Below are 15,128 nucleotides of genomic sequence, written 5' to 3' on the forward strand. Positions count from 1 at the left end.
ATACAATAAAATTGAAGGTTACATACAGCAAGACTGTCTGTTTACAACTGGTCCTGTGAGCCCAAGTATCAGACTTGGGAATTAGTCACATTCTGCCTCTCTGTTTCCTCCTGCTCCATGGGTGAGGGGGGGGTGTACCTCATGCCAGCCCTATACCTACTACAGCATGTCTCTTTGAATTACTGATCAAGGGCCTGCCCTCTTGACACCCCTTCTCACCCACAGGCATGGGGGTGAACATAGCAGCCCTGCAGAGTGTGTGCTCCCCTCCACACAACAACCTATTACATGGGCAGCCAGTGCAAGGAACACCTCACACCTCCTTACATCCTTGCATGGGCATACAGGAAGAGCCCCAATATGCCCATAGCCAGACTGCATATTTGTAGTTTTTTCTAGTCCAGTTTCTTAGTAATGGCCTGAGTGCAATACCCTTATCCATACTGAGCAACAACTTACTTCCACAGTTGTTCTCTTTGACTTCAATGAGACTATTTCCAGAATAAGGAATTAGTCATTGTGACCAGGGAATTAACAGTCTGGCCCTCAATGTTATTCCTAAAATATCTGTTTAAGTTGTTAAATATTCTAGAACATATAAGTGATGTGCAGTGTGGCTGAGTTAATATTACCACAGGAACTTTAATTTTTGCCATTCCTGATTTTAATCTTATCATTGCATTAAACTAAGTTTTTGCTTTTCAGCAACACTTACTAGTGTTCGCATTTAAATGGTCTCAATTAGGCAACTAAGTTCAAGGGAACTGGCGTGCATTCACATCTTTGCTACAGCTGTTATGGCTCCACCATTCTGCCTGGGGAGTTTCCAGCAGGAAAGGGTAACTATAGGACCCAATACTGCAAGCTCTGTCATTGTGTGAGGCCTCCTTTTACTTACGCAGAGCCCCATTGACTTCAAGCTTCATTCACACTGTTTGCAGGATTGGGGGCTTATTTGCTACAAGAAGATCCACAGAAGCCTTGACTGCAGAGGCAGCAGCCTATGTGCATGGAGTGCATTCCCTCACCAACCACTATGGCCATGCCCCTCCCTAGTCATTACTTTCCACTTTGGGGACTGTGCTGACTCTCCTATTGCCCTTACCAGAAGGGAGGTTGCATTTATCTTGCACTGCAACAACCTTCCCTAGTGGATATACTGCTGTAGGAGGCCCTAGGCTCTGAATTCTGTGGGCAGGAGCCAATATAAACTAGGGGTGGATTTGGCCCAACTTATGAAAAAAATATTTTTCTTAACCCTAAATCAACAGAAATGGCTAAAGTACTAAATTACTACATATATGCAAAATAACTATGCATCATTACAGTGTTCTGCAAAATGAATGAAATGCCACAATATTAAATTTCCTGTGCCAAATTCATCCCTGATGTAACTCCACTCAGGCTAATGGAATGACAACACAAGGTGAATATGACACCATATGTTTAATTTAAAATCCAAGTCATACTTTCATTTCATAACCTGTTTTGAATAAAGTACTTTAAAAGGCTCCACTAAGGTGAGACATTGGGAAAGAAAAAGCTATTTATGTCCAACAATAGTAGCTATAGAAGCACATCAAGTTCTATGCACATGAGGAATCAGGCTTTAAAAATAAGATGCTTTAGTATTTGTTACTGTCATAAATGCTGTGGAACTTCCTAGATTTAAATTAATAATTTAAATGCTTGCCTAATGAACTGGACTTGATTAGATTAAGGCATTCTCACTTAATTCTGACAGATCCTCAGATGTGTGAGGTACATTCTTCTCAATTGGAATACAAAACAAAAGTGGTTTATGGATTTCTGGTCAAAGTATTTATAAAATATTTCTCAAAGAATTACAAATACAAATCTTTTCAAAAGTGAAATTGCACTGAAAGCAATGAATGACAAAGTTAGAAAAAAAGAAACAAAATCACTGAAGTCCTGGGGTGAACACTTCCCTCATCCATTTTGTGAGGCATTAGCTGGCAAATGTAAGATGTGGCAACAAGAAATTGAAAGCAGTACAGTAGACACGCTGCCTCTAGCAGTTATTAAAGGCATGTTATGAGGTTAGAGTTGGCTGATATACAATACTGTATAGTCTCATACAGGAAGATCATTGGAAGATATTTTAAAAAACAAAATAATAAGTTATACCAGGCCATGTCATACCACCAAGTTTTAAGAAGTCACTACTGAAATCATTGTGCAGTTCTGCTTGAAAATCAATGGTACAATAAGGCCTACTGAACCTCTGAACTATAGCTAAGTCTCTACTAGTTTATTAGGCTGCTTTGAACTGCTTTTTTATGCAATGCACAGTCTTAGCCAATTTTATTATCTTCTATTTAAGGCACTGGACTGGTACTTAGGAAATGGGGGTTAAATTGAAGTCTCAAGTAGCCTCTTCCTGTGAGAGGTTGACTGAATGCCCTTCCCTCAATTCCCACTGAAGTCTATTGAACCTCTCATTCTTACAGGATGATTCCAGAACCACCACAAAAAAAAAAAAAAAAAGAGTCTGTGATCTTTTCAGTGGCCATTCTTGTGTCTACCAGAACGTTAAGATAGTGTGAAATATTGTAGTGATTAGAGTTGGTTGGATTTTTTTTCTCCCACAAGAAAAATTCAATTTTTGGTGAAAAATCAAAAATCAAATCATATTGGCCAAAACTGAACATTTCTATTAGGAAACATCACCACAGTGTTTAATGGGAGTTGTAACTTGGGTGCCTCATGCCCCTAGTCTCTTCTATAGGCTGGGCTGCCTTGCCAGACTACATCTCCCCTCTTGCTGAGTCACCAAGGTGATTAATGGGAGCTGCAGTCTGGTGGAAGATCCCTACTCATGGAGAGAATGGGGGCATGAGACATCTGAACTTCAGCTCCCAGACGGCACCATAGCAGCATTTCCAAACCACACACCTAGAAATGACCAGGATGAATGCAGTGATATCCTGCAGTAGGGTTGGGTACAATAAAATTGTCACACATAGGCTGTCAGTTTCAGTGGCTTTACAGGATTCATGAGACAGGCAAATAGCCCATATATTTGAATGATTATATTAATACAGTTTGAATTCAGTAGATTTTCACTGAAAGAATATATAACCAATACAATGGAACTGCTTTTTCTGTCAGGTTACTTACCATACTGGTATTGTCATTGGATGATGTTATATTTGCACTGTGTTTTCTGATTTAAGGCCTGATGCAATGCCTATTGAAGTCAGTAGGAATCTTTCTACAGACCTCAATGAGAGTTGGATCAGATCTTTAAATGCTTATTTTGGGAAGTTGAAACAGATGCCCAATTTCAAAAAAGCAAAACTCACAGGGTCAAATTCATCCTTGGGGGTCTATCTTTGAAGTCAGTGGAATTACCCCTCAGGACAAAATTTGGCTCCTAATCTACACTGGTTAGGCTAATCAGTACTGAGCTAAAGGTGAAAGAAGACATTTCTTTTTTTTTTATAATGTCCAAATGTTGGAGGCTTTTTTAGAATCACCTGTGAAAGTGTTTGCTGGTTTCAAGATGTTTTAGTTGTCTGAAAATGTGGCTTAAAAATGAATAAAATTACTCAGGGCAAGGACGTCCATTCTAAGATTTGTAGTACAGTAATGTCAAGGGTAAAATCAAATAGAAACTACAAATATACCAGTTCATGGAAAGGTGTCTTTTTACTTATAGTGAAGAGGAAGAAAAACAAATTTAATCAGAAAACAAGTATTCAATATTTCCAAAGGCAAAAGAAAAGCTGTAAACAAGTACAGGAAAAGACAAGGACAGGAATCATTTTATACAAACATTGACATGTTTTGAAAAATATGTTTAGAGTTATTGGAGATTTATTACAGAGGTGTTTATTACTCAATTTCTTGTTGGAGCAAGAAAGACAATATGGTGTTTGTTACATGGTGTTTTATCCAAGATAAAGGAACAGCAAAAAGTTGGGGAAATATATAGAGTCAAATTCATCACAATACTAGTTCAGTTTTACACTGGTATAACTTCTCTGAGATCCTTAGCGTTCTGCCAGCATAAAACCGAAGTAATGCAATAATGAATCAGGCCCATATCTGTCAGCTGTTTAGTAGAAACAAAGATTGTATTGTAGCTTAGATGGACAATATTGGTTTTTTTAATGAAAATATTGTTATTTTGGGGTCCAATTTTGCAGCCCCTACTCTGGCAAAAGTGCTACCGATTCCAGGATCATTCCCTGTATCTGTTATTAAGGTTCTATTTATTAATAGTTTATAAAGAGATAATAAATGATTAATAAATGGCTAGTCAATTTTCATGGAGTCCAACAAGTCACTAAATTGCTTTTAACCATGGGGGTGAAATCCTGGCCTTTGAAAATTGTCAAGATATAAAAAAAAAATCCCCATATGAAAATCAGAATAAAATGTAGAAATATTGAAAATGTTATGAACCCAAAAATGAATTCAGTCTGGGTCAATCAAAATGTATTGTTTTGAAATTTCAAAATATGTTGTTCTGCTTTTGACTGACTTCAATTAAAAAGAAAATTGCAATGTTATAAGCTTAAATTTCTAAGCAAAAAGTCATGTTGGACAGGAAAACAAAATTTTTATTTAAAAAATGTAGAAAGGAAATGTTTCAACCATTTCAAAATTTGCTTCCAACTTTTTATAAAATCAAGAAATTTGTCAAAACCAACTGTGAAACTTGTCTGGGAAAAGTTTGGGTTTCAACAATTTAGCATTTTTTTTGACAAAAATAATGTTCATCACAAAATTCCCCACCAGCTCTAGCCAGAATTTCACTTATGGTTTATAAGCGTCTAGAATGCTTTCCACTGATGTTCTTATAACCATCTATAACACACACATGTTCTTATAACTAAACCATCTATAACACATATAACATGTACATTACATCTATTAATTACTGATTAACCTTTATAAATTGAATCTTATAACATTGTGACCATTTTTTTTATCATTTAACTTGATTTATTTATTACTATTCCATTATGTAAAGCATTTCAGGATAGAGTTTGTATAAAAATCTGAACCGAAATAACTGATAGAATTTGCAGTCCTTGACTTCAGTGGGAGTTTTACTTGCATAACAACCACAGAATCAGGCCCTGTAGTTGCATGCTCAGCAGAGCTCAGCATCCAGCTCCTCCCACCTAAATTAGTAGTATTTTTAAAAGAGTTCAGCTACTGTTTAGTGACCTTCATTAAGTGTTCTTGACAGGAGCTGCCAGGCGCTGGGCACTTTCCAAAATTCTAGCTGCTTTGCATACAGAAATCAGAGCGGAGCTCCTTTGAAAATCTGGGACCAATTGTGGGAGGTGAGCACTTTTATACAAATCAGTATATAACAGATTTTCAAGACAAGTATAATGTAAGAATTAATGAACTACTTGTAAAATAGTTTTCTTTGGCATTTTTTTAAAATTCAATCCTGCATTCCTTATACATGCAAAACTTCCCAACTTTGGATGTGCAAGGAATACATACTCAGGCCTTTGCCAGAGATCTTCCAGCATCACATCAGCTTTTCTTCCTGTACTATTATTCTGTTGTAGGCCGTTTATGTTCTTCTATCACACCCATCATCATGGTATCTGAGCCCTCTCCTCCCATTGTTTATAGTTTAACATTTTCAAGGTGGTTTCATAAAATAATTGTGTGTTTGAAAAAAATAATAATTGTGCAGTGAATAACAGGTAAGACTGGAATTCAGCATGGAAGTTTTCTGCTTCTACTTACAAACTGCGTTAGCATAATTTATGAAGCTAACTGGCAGAGCCTTCTTCTGAATTACTTTAGATTTAATTTGCTGCCATACATGTCCTTAAATACATTGTGATTACAAACATATACTGTACTTGTCTTCATTTTACTTTACTATCCATTTAATTTATTTCCTAGTACTTTGCAAAAGCTTCTGTTAGTAATGACAAATTACAAATTCTGTTTGACAATTCCTTCCTAGTTGATAAATTCATAAATCACGGGCAGCAAATGCCTGTCCATTTATTTATTTCAAAAGCTTCCCCTAAAAATGGGATAGATTTAAACTGTATATTCTTCACTACCTACTGCCACCTACTGCACAATTAGAAGCAATGCAAATAGACCTACTTTTTAAGGACTCTCTGAAGTTGAATTGTAAATATAAACTCATCTTAAATGCTTAGTGCATTATATATGCATATATATGCAGCCATATAGATACATAATGCACTTTGCATTCCTTAACTGGGAGAGATGGTAAGAACAGAAAAACATGTAGGCAATGGTTGCTGAGATCTAGAAGCTAAGTGGTTTATCTTAACAGGTGTCATTTTCCCCCATACATCATCAGATACAATAATTTATACAAATTAGACTCAATGTATGTTTATTTTTCAATTAAAAATCCCTTTGAAGTGATCACCCTCTCTGCATGAATCTAGGTTTAATTCATTTGATCTTTAAAATGGAGTTGCAAATATGAAACCATCCCTTTCGAGATTAGGGGGTTGATACCATGGCTTATCCCTATATTCTAATCAATAGGATTGATTTCTAGGATTTAATGCCAAAACAGAATACTTTTGTTCGGGGATGAATAAACTTCATTTCCAGTCTACATTAAATATTCCAAAATACTAACAACAACATTGTTGAGTGATTCAGAAAGTGTATTATTATTACAGCAGTGCTTGCTTTTGCCACTGTTATAATTGTAATCTTACTTTCATTTGCTGAACCATAAAAATGGACTCTGGTTCTGAAATTTAGCACACTGCATTATATTGTATTTGTTTATTTTCTTAACAAATATGAAAAATACAAATAGTGTGAGGCTCATCATTTAAGGGATGAGACCAAATTAAGCCACAAAGTCTACAAATGTTGCTTTTTTGAGCTCCACTAATGCTAAAAATGCTTGTTTTTCAAATGAAAAAATTCAGCCATACTGTGGATTTATTTTTCACTTCAAAAGACACTAAGCAGTAAATTTTCCATTCCAGGTCTCTGCATGTGTACACCTATGGAAATGTACCCACCTCTTGCAGTTATAGCTCCATGTACACTTAAAAAAGTCTAATATCAGCACACTAGGAAAACTGGATTTGTAAGTGCAAATTCTAACACAGCTGTATGCAGATTTTGGACCTTTTAATGTTATGTTTATCTGGTTGCACAAGGAACATGTGGGCTAGGTATGTGTGTGACTATTACTTCTAATGCAGAGGCTGGCGGGGAGAGGAGCTTCCTGAGAGTTTACTTCTAATTCTTAAAAATGATACTGGGTATTTACTTTAGAAAAATGGTTAATCTTTTTGCACAGCAACTTTATGAGTATTTTCGCTTTCAAAGTTAGGAGAGCTATTTGTGTACTTCCAGAGTATACCCTCCCTTACAGCACATGCATGAGATGTGCAAAACCAGGATCTTTATCACGGTATTGTACTGCTTTTGTCATACTTACAACTGTCACTGATATAGGGAGACATGCTTGTGGACTGAGGTCCTTAATTCTGACTTGACACACACACACAAAAGTTCTAAATATGGGCATGCATGGTTGACTACAGTAGGTCTTTGAAGGATCTTTTAGAGAGTTATTGTTCATAATCTTATATTTCATAAATGTAGATAAACAATCTATAGATTACTCTGTAAATATAAGTGACTTTTTTTGCTATATACAGGATTTTAAACTAATGGCCATTGAACCTAGTAGCAGATTGTCCTCAGACTGAATTCTTAATTTTGAAGGTTTGAAAGCAGGGGAAGTTTTGAAAGCAGGGGAAGGGGTCCAAACATGTGGACAAGGGGGATCCAGTGGACATAGTGTACTTAGATTTCCAGAAAGCCTTTGACAAGGTCCCTCACCAAAGGCTCTTACATAAATTAAGCTGTCATGGGATAAAAGGGAAGGTCCTTTCATGGATTGAGAACTGGTTAAAAGACAGGGAACAAAGGGCAGGAATTAATGGTAAATTCTCAGAATGGAGAGGGGTAAGTAGTGGTGTTCCCCAAGGGTCAGTCCTAGGACCAATCCTATTCAATTTATTCATAAATGATCTGGAGAAAGGGGTAAACAGTGAGGCGGCAAAGTTTGCAGATGATACTAAACTACTCAAGATAGTTAAGATCAGAGCAGATTGTGAAGAACTTGAAACAGATCTCACAAAACTAAGTGATTGGGCAACAAAATGGCAAATGAAATTTAATGTGGATAAATGTAAAGTAAGGCACATTGGAAAAAATAACCCCTACTATACATACAATATGTTGGGGGCTAATTTAGCTACAACGAGTCAGGAAAAAGATCTTGGAGTCATCGTGGATAGTGAAGATGTCCACGCAGTGTGCAGAGGCAGTCAAAAAAGCAAACAGGATGTTAGGAATCATTGAAAAGGGGATAGAGAATAAGACTGAGAATATCTTATTGCCCTTATATAAATCCATGGTACGCCCACATCTCGAATACTGTGTACAGATGTGGTCTCCTCACCTCAAAAAAGATATTTTAGCACTAGAAAAGGTTCAGAAAAGGGCAACTAAAATCATTAGAGGTTTGGAGAGGGTCCCATATGAGGGAAGATTAAAGAGGCTAGGACTCTTCAGCTTGGAAAAGAGGAGACTAAGAGGGGATATGATAGAGGTATATAAAATCATGAGTGATGCGGAGAAAGTGGATAAAGAAAAGTTATTTACTTTTCCCCATAATACAAGAACTAGGGGTCACCAAATGAAATTAATAGGCAGCAGGTTTAAAACAAATAAAAGGAAGTTCTTCTTCACGCAGTGCACAGGCAACTTGTGGAACTCCTTGCCTGAGGAGATTGCGAAGGCTAGGACTATAACAGTGTTTAAAAGAGAACTGGATAAATTCATGGTGGTTAAGTCAATAAATGGCTATTAGCCAGGATGGGTAAAGAATGGTGTCACTAGCCTCTGTTCGTCAGAGGTGAGAGATCATTTGATCATTGCCTGTTAGGTTCACTCCCTCCGGGGCACCTGGCATTGGCCACTGTCGGTAGACAGATACTGGGCTAGATGGACCTTTGGCCTGACTTGGTACGGTCGTTCTTATGTTCTTATTATATTATTATGGTATTTTAAACATGTGGTACACTGATCCAAGTGCTAAGCAGGTGTGAATGTTGGGGAAAAGGTATTGTTTTGAATATACATTTTTTATTAAATAAAAGAAACAACAACACTGTTACTTCCACAGATGTAAGCAACGTTAAAGCTCTACTAACTGGTAAAAGCAAGGTAGATTTGCCACCTCTGAGGTACAAAAAACTAGGACATCCAGGAATATCTTGAGCCCATAAAACTGGATAGCTGGTAGTGAGTACTGAGCACCCTTACAGATTTTCCAGGACAGCTACCTCAAAAAAGGGACTCTTCTGGGAAAACCTGGACAGGTAGCAACCCTAAAGCAAGGACAAGGAGGCCAACACTTGGTCCCACTGGGGTCAGTGGAAGTTTTGCTCTTGACTTCAAAGAGATTAGGATCTGCCTCCATTTCAACATTAACCTCTCTGGCCTTAGGTTCTCTCATTGGACACTGAACAAAGCAGCAGATGTTCTATGTGTGTGTGTGTGTGTGTGTGTGTGTGTGTGTGTGTGTGTGTGTGTGTGACAACACTAGGCCCTGTAGGTCTTGGCCCAGACCCATGAGGAGATGTTAAGGATCTGGGGTCAACATGAACTTGGAATTTCCTTGCTGTTGTTGGTTGCCTCACAGTCTTGAGGCACAATATTTTGTGTAATTATTTTTATTGTATTTTCACACTAGATACATCATGAAAATGCTGCATAAAGATCATGGCAACACTTGTGGTGGCATATAGCATATGTGCAGCAATATGCCATACTGGAAGGCAGGGTTCATCCACACTCACTGTGGTTTGTAGCTGCACAAGGCACTGAAAGGTTCCAGCTGTGGGGAGGCAGCAGTTTTCACTGGTGAGCCTCTTCCTGCTGGCTCTCCCTGCCCCAGCCTTTCCCCACTGTTGGAGTTTTTCACAGTTGCTGAGAAAGGCTCTGGCAGTGGGGAGGCAGCAGGACACTACACTGCTAAAAATAGCAATGTAGACAAAGAAGGCATTGCTTGGGTACGTAGAGAGCCCACGGGGGATACATTTCCTAGATTCAAGCATGTAGGGCACTCCACTCTACTGAACTAGCAGGGCCTCATGATCTTCACTGCTGTTTATATCTGTGCTAGCTGGGTGTGCAGGGTATGTACTCTTCCTGCCGCCCTAAGTGTAGACATGCCAAGGGAGTAAGACTGAATAAAGAGTAACCTTTCATAGTGCAGTAATAAATTACAAGTCATGGCAACACGAAACATCATTAAGAGCGAGATGTTCTCTTGCCACGAAGATCTATGCTAAAGGAGTATGTGGATGCCTTAGTCTTTTGGGAATGATTTGCTACTCCATTGAAGGATGACCAGACGTCCCAATTTTATATGGACAGTCCAGATAGTTGAGGCTTTTTCTTACATAGGTGCCTATTACCCCCCACCTTCTGTCTCAATTTTTCACACTTGCTATCTGGTCACTCTACTCCATTTTGTCCTCTGTGAGGCAGGACATGCAGCAAAGCAGAATTGCCAGGGCTGTCCACTCTTCATGAAAGTTGAGAACAGCCCTGTCTTGCCGACTTTGGACTATTTGCACTCCTACATCAGGCATTTTGTGCTCCCAGCACCATTCTCTTCTGATTTTTGAACAACACCTATCACCGTGGCAAGTCAGTTCCTGCCAAGACAAAACAAAACAGGCCTGACACGTGGAGTGGTTCTGTGGATGTGGGCAATAGAATAGAAGAATCCTCACTCCAAATTGCAAGCCATTACTAAAGCTACTCCTGAGAGCTGGAGTGGCCTTTGTGACTATTATTCCTCTTCCTTGTGGGCACTAGTTTGAGGAATTGCTTTTGTTTTTACCACTGACTAGGCCTGTACAATAGGGCCACCCATACGCCTTCTGCCGTCTGTGCTGGGGGTTCCAGATTCAAGCTGGTTCCCATGAAGAACGGGAACTAGCAGCTATATAATCTACTGCAAACCTCAAGCTGTAAATAACATGCAACAGTGTCACTGATGCCTTGCAACATTTGCTAGGGGTGCCAAGTCTATTTACTTTGTCTTGGCATATGTAACAGGAATTATTGCTTGATCTCTGATTGCTTTCCCATCTGAGATGTGAATTTCTCCCCAATTTTGCTTTCAGTTTCCTCAAACAAATTTAGGTAGCAATTGTCCTATACTGCCACAAAATTAGATGATTTGTAATGAGTTTATCCTTTAAATAAAGTTTGAAACTGTCTGTTTTACTGCTTTTTAATCATCTACTGGTATGTGTGTTTTTAAAAAAGACTTAGTGGCGGGGGACCTTGTAATATATCGGTTTAACTGAGATTCAAATAAAATAATTTTTTGAATTTGCAGTAACAAGAAGTCTGCAAAAGTGGTTGTAACTGTCGCAGAGTTTTTGAGGATCAAGATAATTACAGTATACAGGATAACAGGGAATATAATATACAGGCATCCTGTGTCTTTTCAACTAATCTCCATCCCTTGACAGATGTTCAAACACAGTATTTTTAAAAGCTGACTTAAAAAAAACCAGGGTGACTCACTTATTGGATGTAAACAACATGATAAGGAATTCAAAGTATGCCAGCCATTAAGTTATAATCCATGGAAAGTAACATGAGAAATAAGGTACAGAGTCAAATGTTCATTGATCATGTTCCCAAAAGACTTTAACTAAGTTGAAGATCAGGGTACAGATACAGTAAAAGGAAAATCTTTTAAGGAACAAAATAATAAAGACTGTGTCAACCATAATAGTAGAAATTAGAAACAATGAGTTTTACTACATTAACTTTTTGATCATTGTTTGCAATGGCTTTGACATCTGAATTAGATCCACCTGCAACATGCGACAAAGCTCAATTAGGCTTTACACAGCAACCTTCACTGGCAGAATGGAATTCACCACTGTATATGGTCAGATTGCAAAGATGTAATACGGACCCTCTGGGTCACTATTCCTGTCCATAACACTTGTTTTATAAAACAGGAAATCCATGTAATCCCCATTCCCAACCTTGTTTTATACACTCACCTATTCAGGGCTGGTGTGGAGGCCTTCTCTGAAAAGAGTAGGGGGTACGGAGATGATACCCTGCACGGCCAATCCAGACCATTTTCTGGCAAGCAAGAAGCTGAGTTCCTGAGTCGAGCTACTTGGAAAGGTTCCCCCCCATCCTCCCCCCCAGTGGAAAATTTATACAAAAATGAAAAAAAATCTTCAAAATTTTGGTTTTTATTTTTCGGAGGAAAGATGGAACATTTTATGAGAAAATAGATACTTTCTGAGAAAATCTTTGTTTAATTGAAAATTGAAGTTTTCATCAGAAAAAGTTTTGATGGAAAATTTTCAGCTAGCTTTATTGCTAAACTGTCAACTTTTCAAACATTTAGCTCCTCTTGTCTCTCACTCTACATTCTCCTATTTTTCTCTTCACCAATTTCCTTTTCACATGGTTTAACGAGTCCAAGGCTCCCCAATCTTCCAATGTAATAAACCACATTATATTTCCAAAACATGCGCCTATACTCTCTGATCTGAGTGATTGGTACTTCGAGCAGGATACCAAACATTTAAGCAACCCACATTAATACCAATCTTGGTGTTTTTCCTCCGCTAGTGACAGGACCATGGAAAAGGTTTATTCTGCTACTAACCTCTGAATTCGATTCAGTCCTTTAGCTGGAGCAATAGATCTTCATGCTTTTTTATTGAAACAGCCATGCTAGTTGTGAGCACATGGAAAATTTCAAGGACAATAGTGAGTCAGAGCACAGGGATTCATATAATCAGTTTCTAGTTATTTTTCAAAGATAATGAGAAATATTTATCAAGAACTGTACAGTTTATGTGAAACCCATACTGCTACAGGCTAATAATTGCCCTCACCAGAGTATAAAGATTTCCATACTGAGAAGTTATTGTGAAATGACTCTGGCCATTGTTCAAAGTAGAAGATGTAAGCCAGGGTAGAGAAATGTGCATTATTTATAAATAATTGTTTATTTAAAGGACGAAGTCAACATCTTTGAACTTTGATTGAGATATTCCATTTCAGTTACACATAGTACAAGGCTGCAAAATGAGGATTGGGGATTTTGATTAATCACATCAAAACAATAACAGCTGTTTATAAAACTCAGATCTAGACCTGAATTCTAGCCCTCTCTCTGACACCCATCTCCCATCACCACTGAAAAAAAAAAAAAGGTGGGGTTTGGAATCCCATTGTTTTCTCTAGACTTCTTTCTAGTTTAAGTATAATTACCTTAAACACTGCTTGATATCACATACTGCAGTTGGGCCAGTTTTGAACATAACATCCTTTCTCTCAACTGTCCATGTTAATAACACAGTTAACATTTTTTTCCCCTGTAAAACACTTCCATTTATCATATGAAACTGTTGACTGCAGTGGTACTGAGACAGAATGCATTTCATGATAACCTAGGAACAATTTATTCCCACTAATATTTCCTCAAGTAGCAAGTAAACATTAAGTTGAATGTAGCTGCTTGGAAAAAAAAATCAGAGTCATTAAAAAGGCATAAAGCATATAGCTTACTTCAGGAAAATCAGTAAATTTCTAAAGAATCTTGGATCTGCTTTTCATTCTCCAATGAACAGAAACTCTCTCACACACAAAAGCTCATCAGTCACTCTCACTCTCCTGCCTCCCCTAGAACCCACAATTCCAGTCATCTATTCACTAGGCACTTAAAATGTAAGTATTCAGAACCTATCAGCTCTTCGATGTGAGCATGCTGGCTTTATACTCTGTGAGTGTAGCCCAGAGTGTTAGAGTTGTTGGGGCCAGAACTTGATGTAAAGTGTTTCTGATCTCAGATGTTCTAATCAGGTGATAATCTTTTCACAGATGTGAGGCAATTCCCCCCAGCTAAAGAAGGATAAATCTAGATTTAGCTATTTATCACAGCCAACTGTAAAAAGGAGCTGTCTACAGAATAAGATCTTGACATGTAATAACAGTAGTGAAAACTGTAGTTATTCTTGCCTGGCCTTTGAATATGTGTTTACTAAAACACATACCTGAGGGACATGGCATGTTGCAAAAAAAAAAAAAAAAAAAAAAAAAGAAAAAAAAAAAGTTGCTTTTTCCGATGAAACAAATGGAGAACTGAAGCCAACTCACTGCTTGCAATAGCCATTCATCCTGGAATAAGAATAATGTACATTTGCTGGTATGCGGTGCTAGTCAGTCCAAAATTCGGGATTACAGTAGAGAGTTGACATTAAAATTAATGTATACTGAAAACTGAAATCTATAATATTGATAAAATGTATGTAGGCTTGAAATAAATGAATTTCATTAAGAATTTTATACTGTTTGTACTGAAAGAAATAATCAGATAGTCCAGCGAAAACCATTGGTCTCATCAGAAAGGACACTATATATTTAATTTTCCAATTGATCTTTTTGTAGAGAGAGGATCAAGACAGGTTCAGAAAGCTTGCTTCACTTCATAGCGTTAATTCTAATTACAGTCCTGTATGCCAGGGTGAAAATGAGAGGGAAGTGAGTAGGGCAAGAAAGTATAGGTCCAGTGCACTGAGTGTTCAGATTGATTTGTAGTGCATTGTGATCAAGCTCACAAATATTTTGGAGCTCCCAAAGGAAGCCCTGACATATCCCCACCCCAATAGCCCACCAAGCCAGACAATGGTCTGAGTTTTTCAGGGCTAATTACCTGGAAGTGTTCTGAGGCAGCTCAGGGAGGCACTACTATTGCTAATTAAGGGTGAAATTCAGCCCTGTTCAGAGGGCCTGCATAAGACCTGTGCACAACTTAAGTCCTGTTAGAGCTCTTAAAAATATAATTGTCCCAAATCCTTAGGAGATGAACACTCTGAGTGAAATCCGGGCCCCATTTAAGTCAATGGGAATTTCAGCCCATGGACTGTGTATGGAATCAGGAAGCTAAACCAACCAGAAAGCCAGACATGAATAAATAAAAATAATAATACCCTTTTGGTGTCTGATGTTAATGTTGTATATCCACTGCAACTCTAGGAAGC

The sequence above is a fragment of the Gopherus flavomarginatus genome, chromosome 5 (genome assembly GCF_025201925.1).
Source record: "Gopherus flavomarginatus isolate rGopFla2 chromosome 5, rGopFla2.mat.asm, whole genome shotgun sequence".
In the NCBI taxonomy this organism is placed as follows: Eukaryota; Metazoa; Chordata; order Testudines; family Testudinidae; genus Gopherus; species Gopherus flavomarginatus.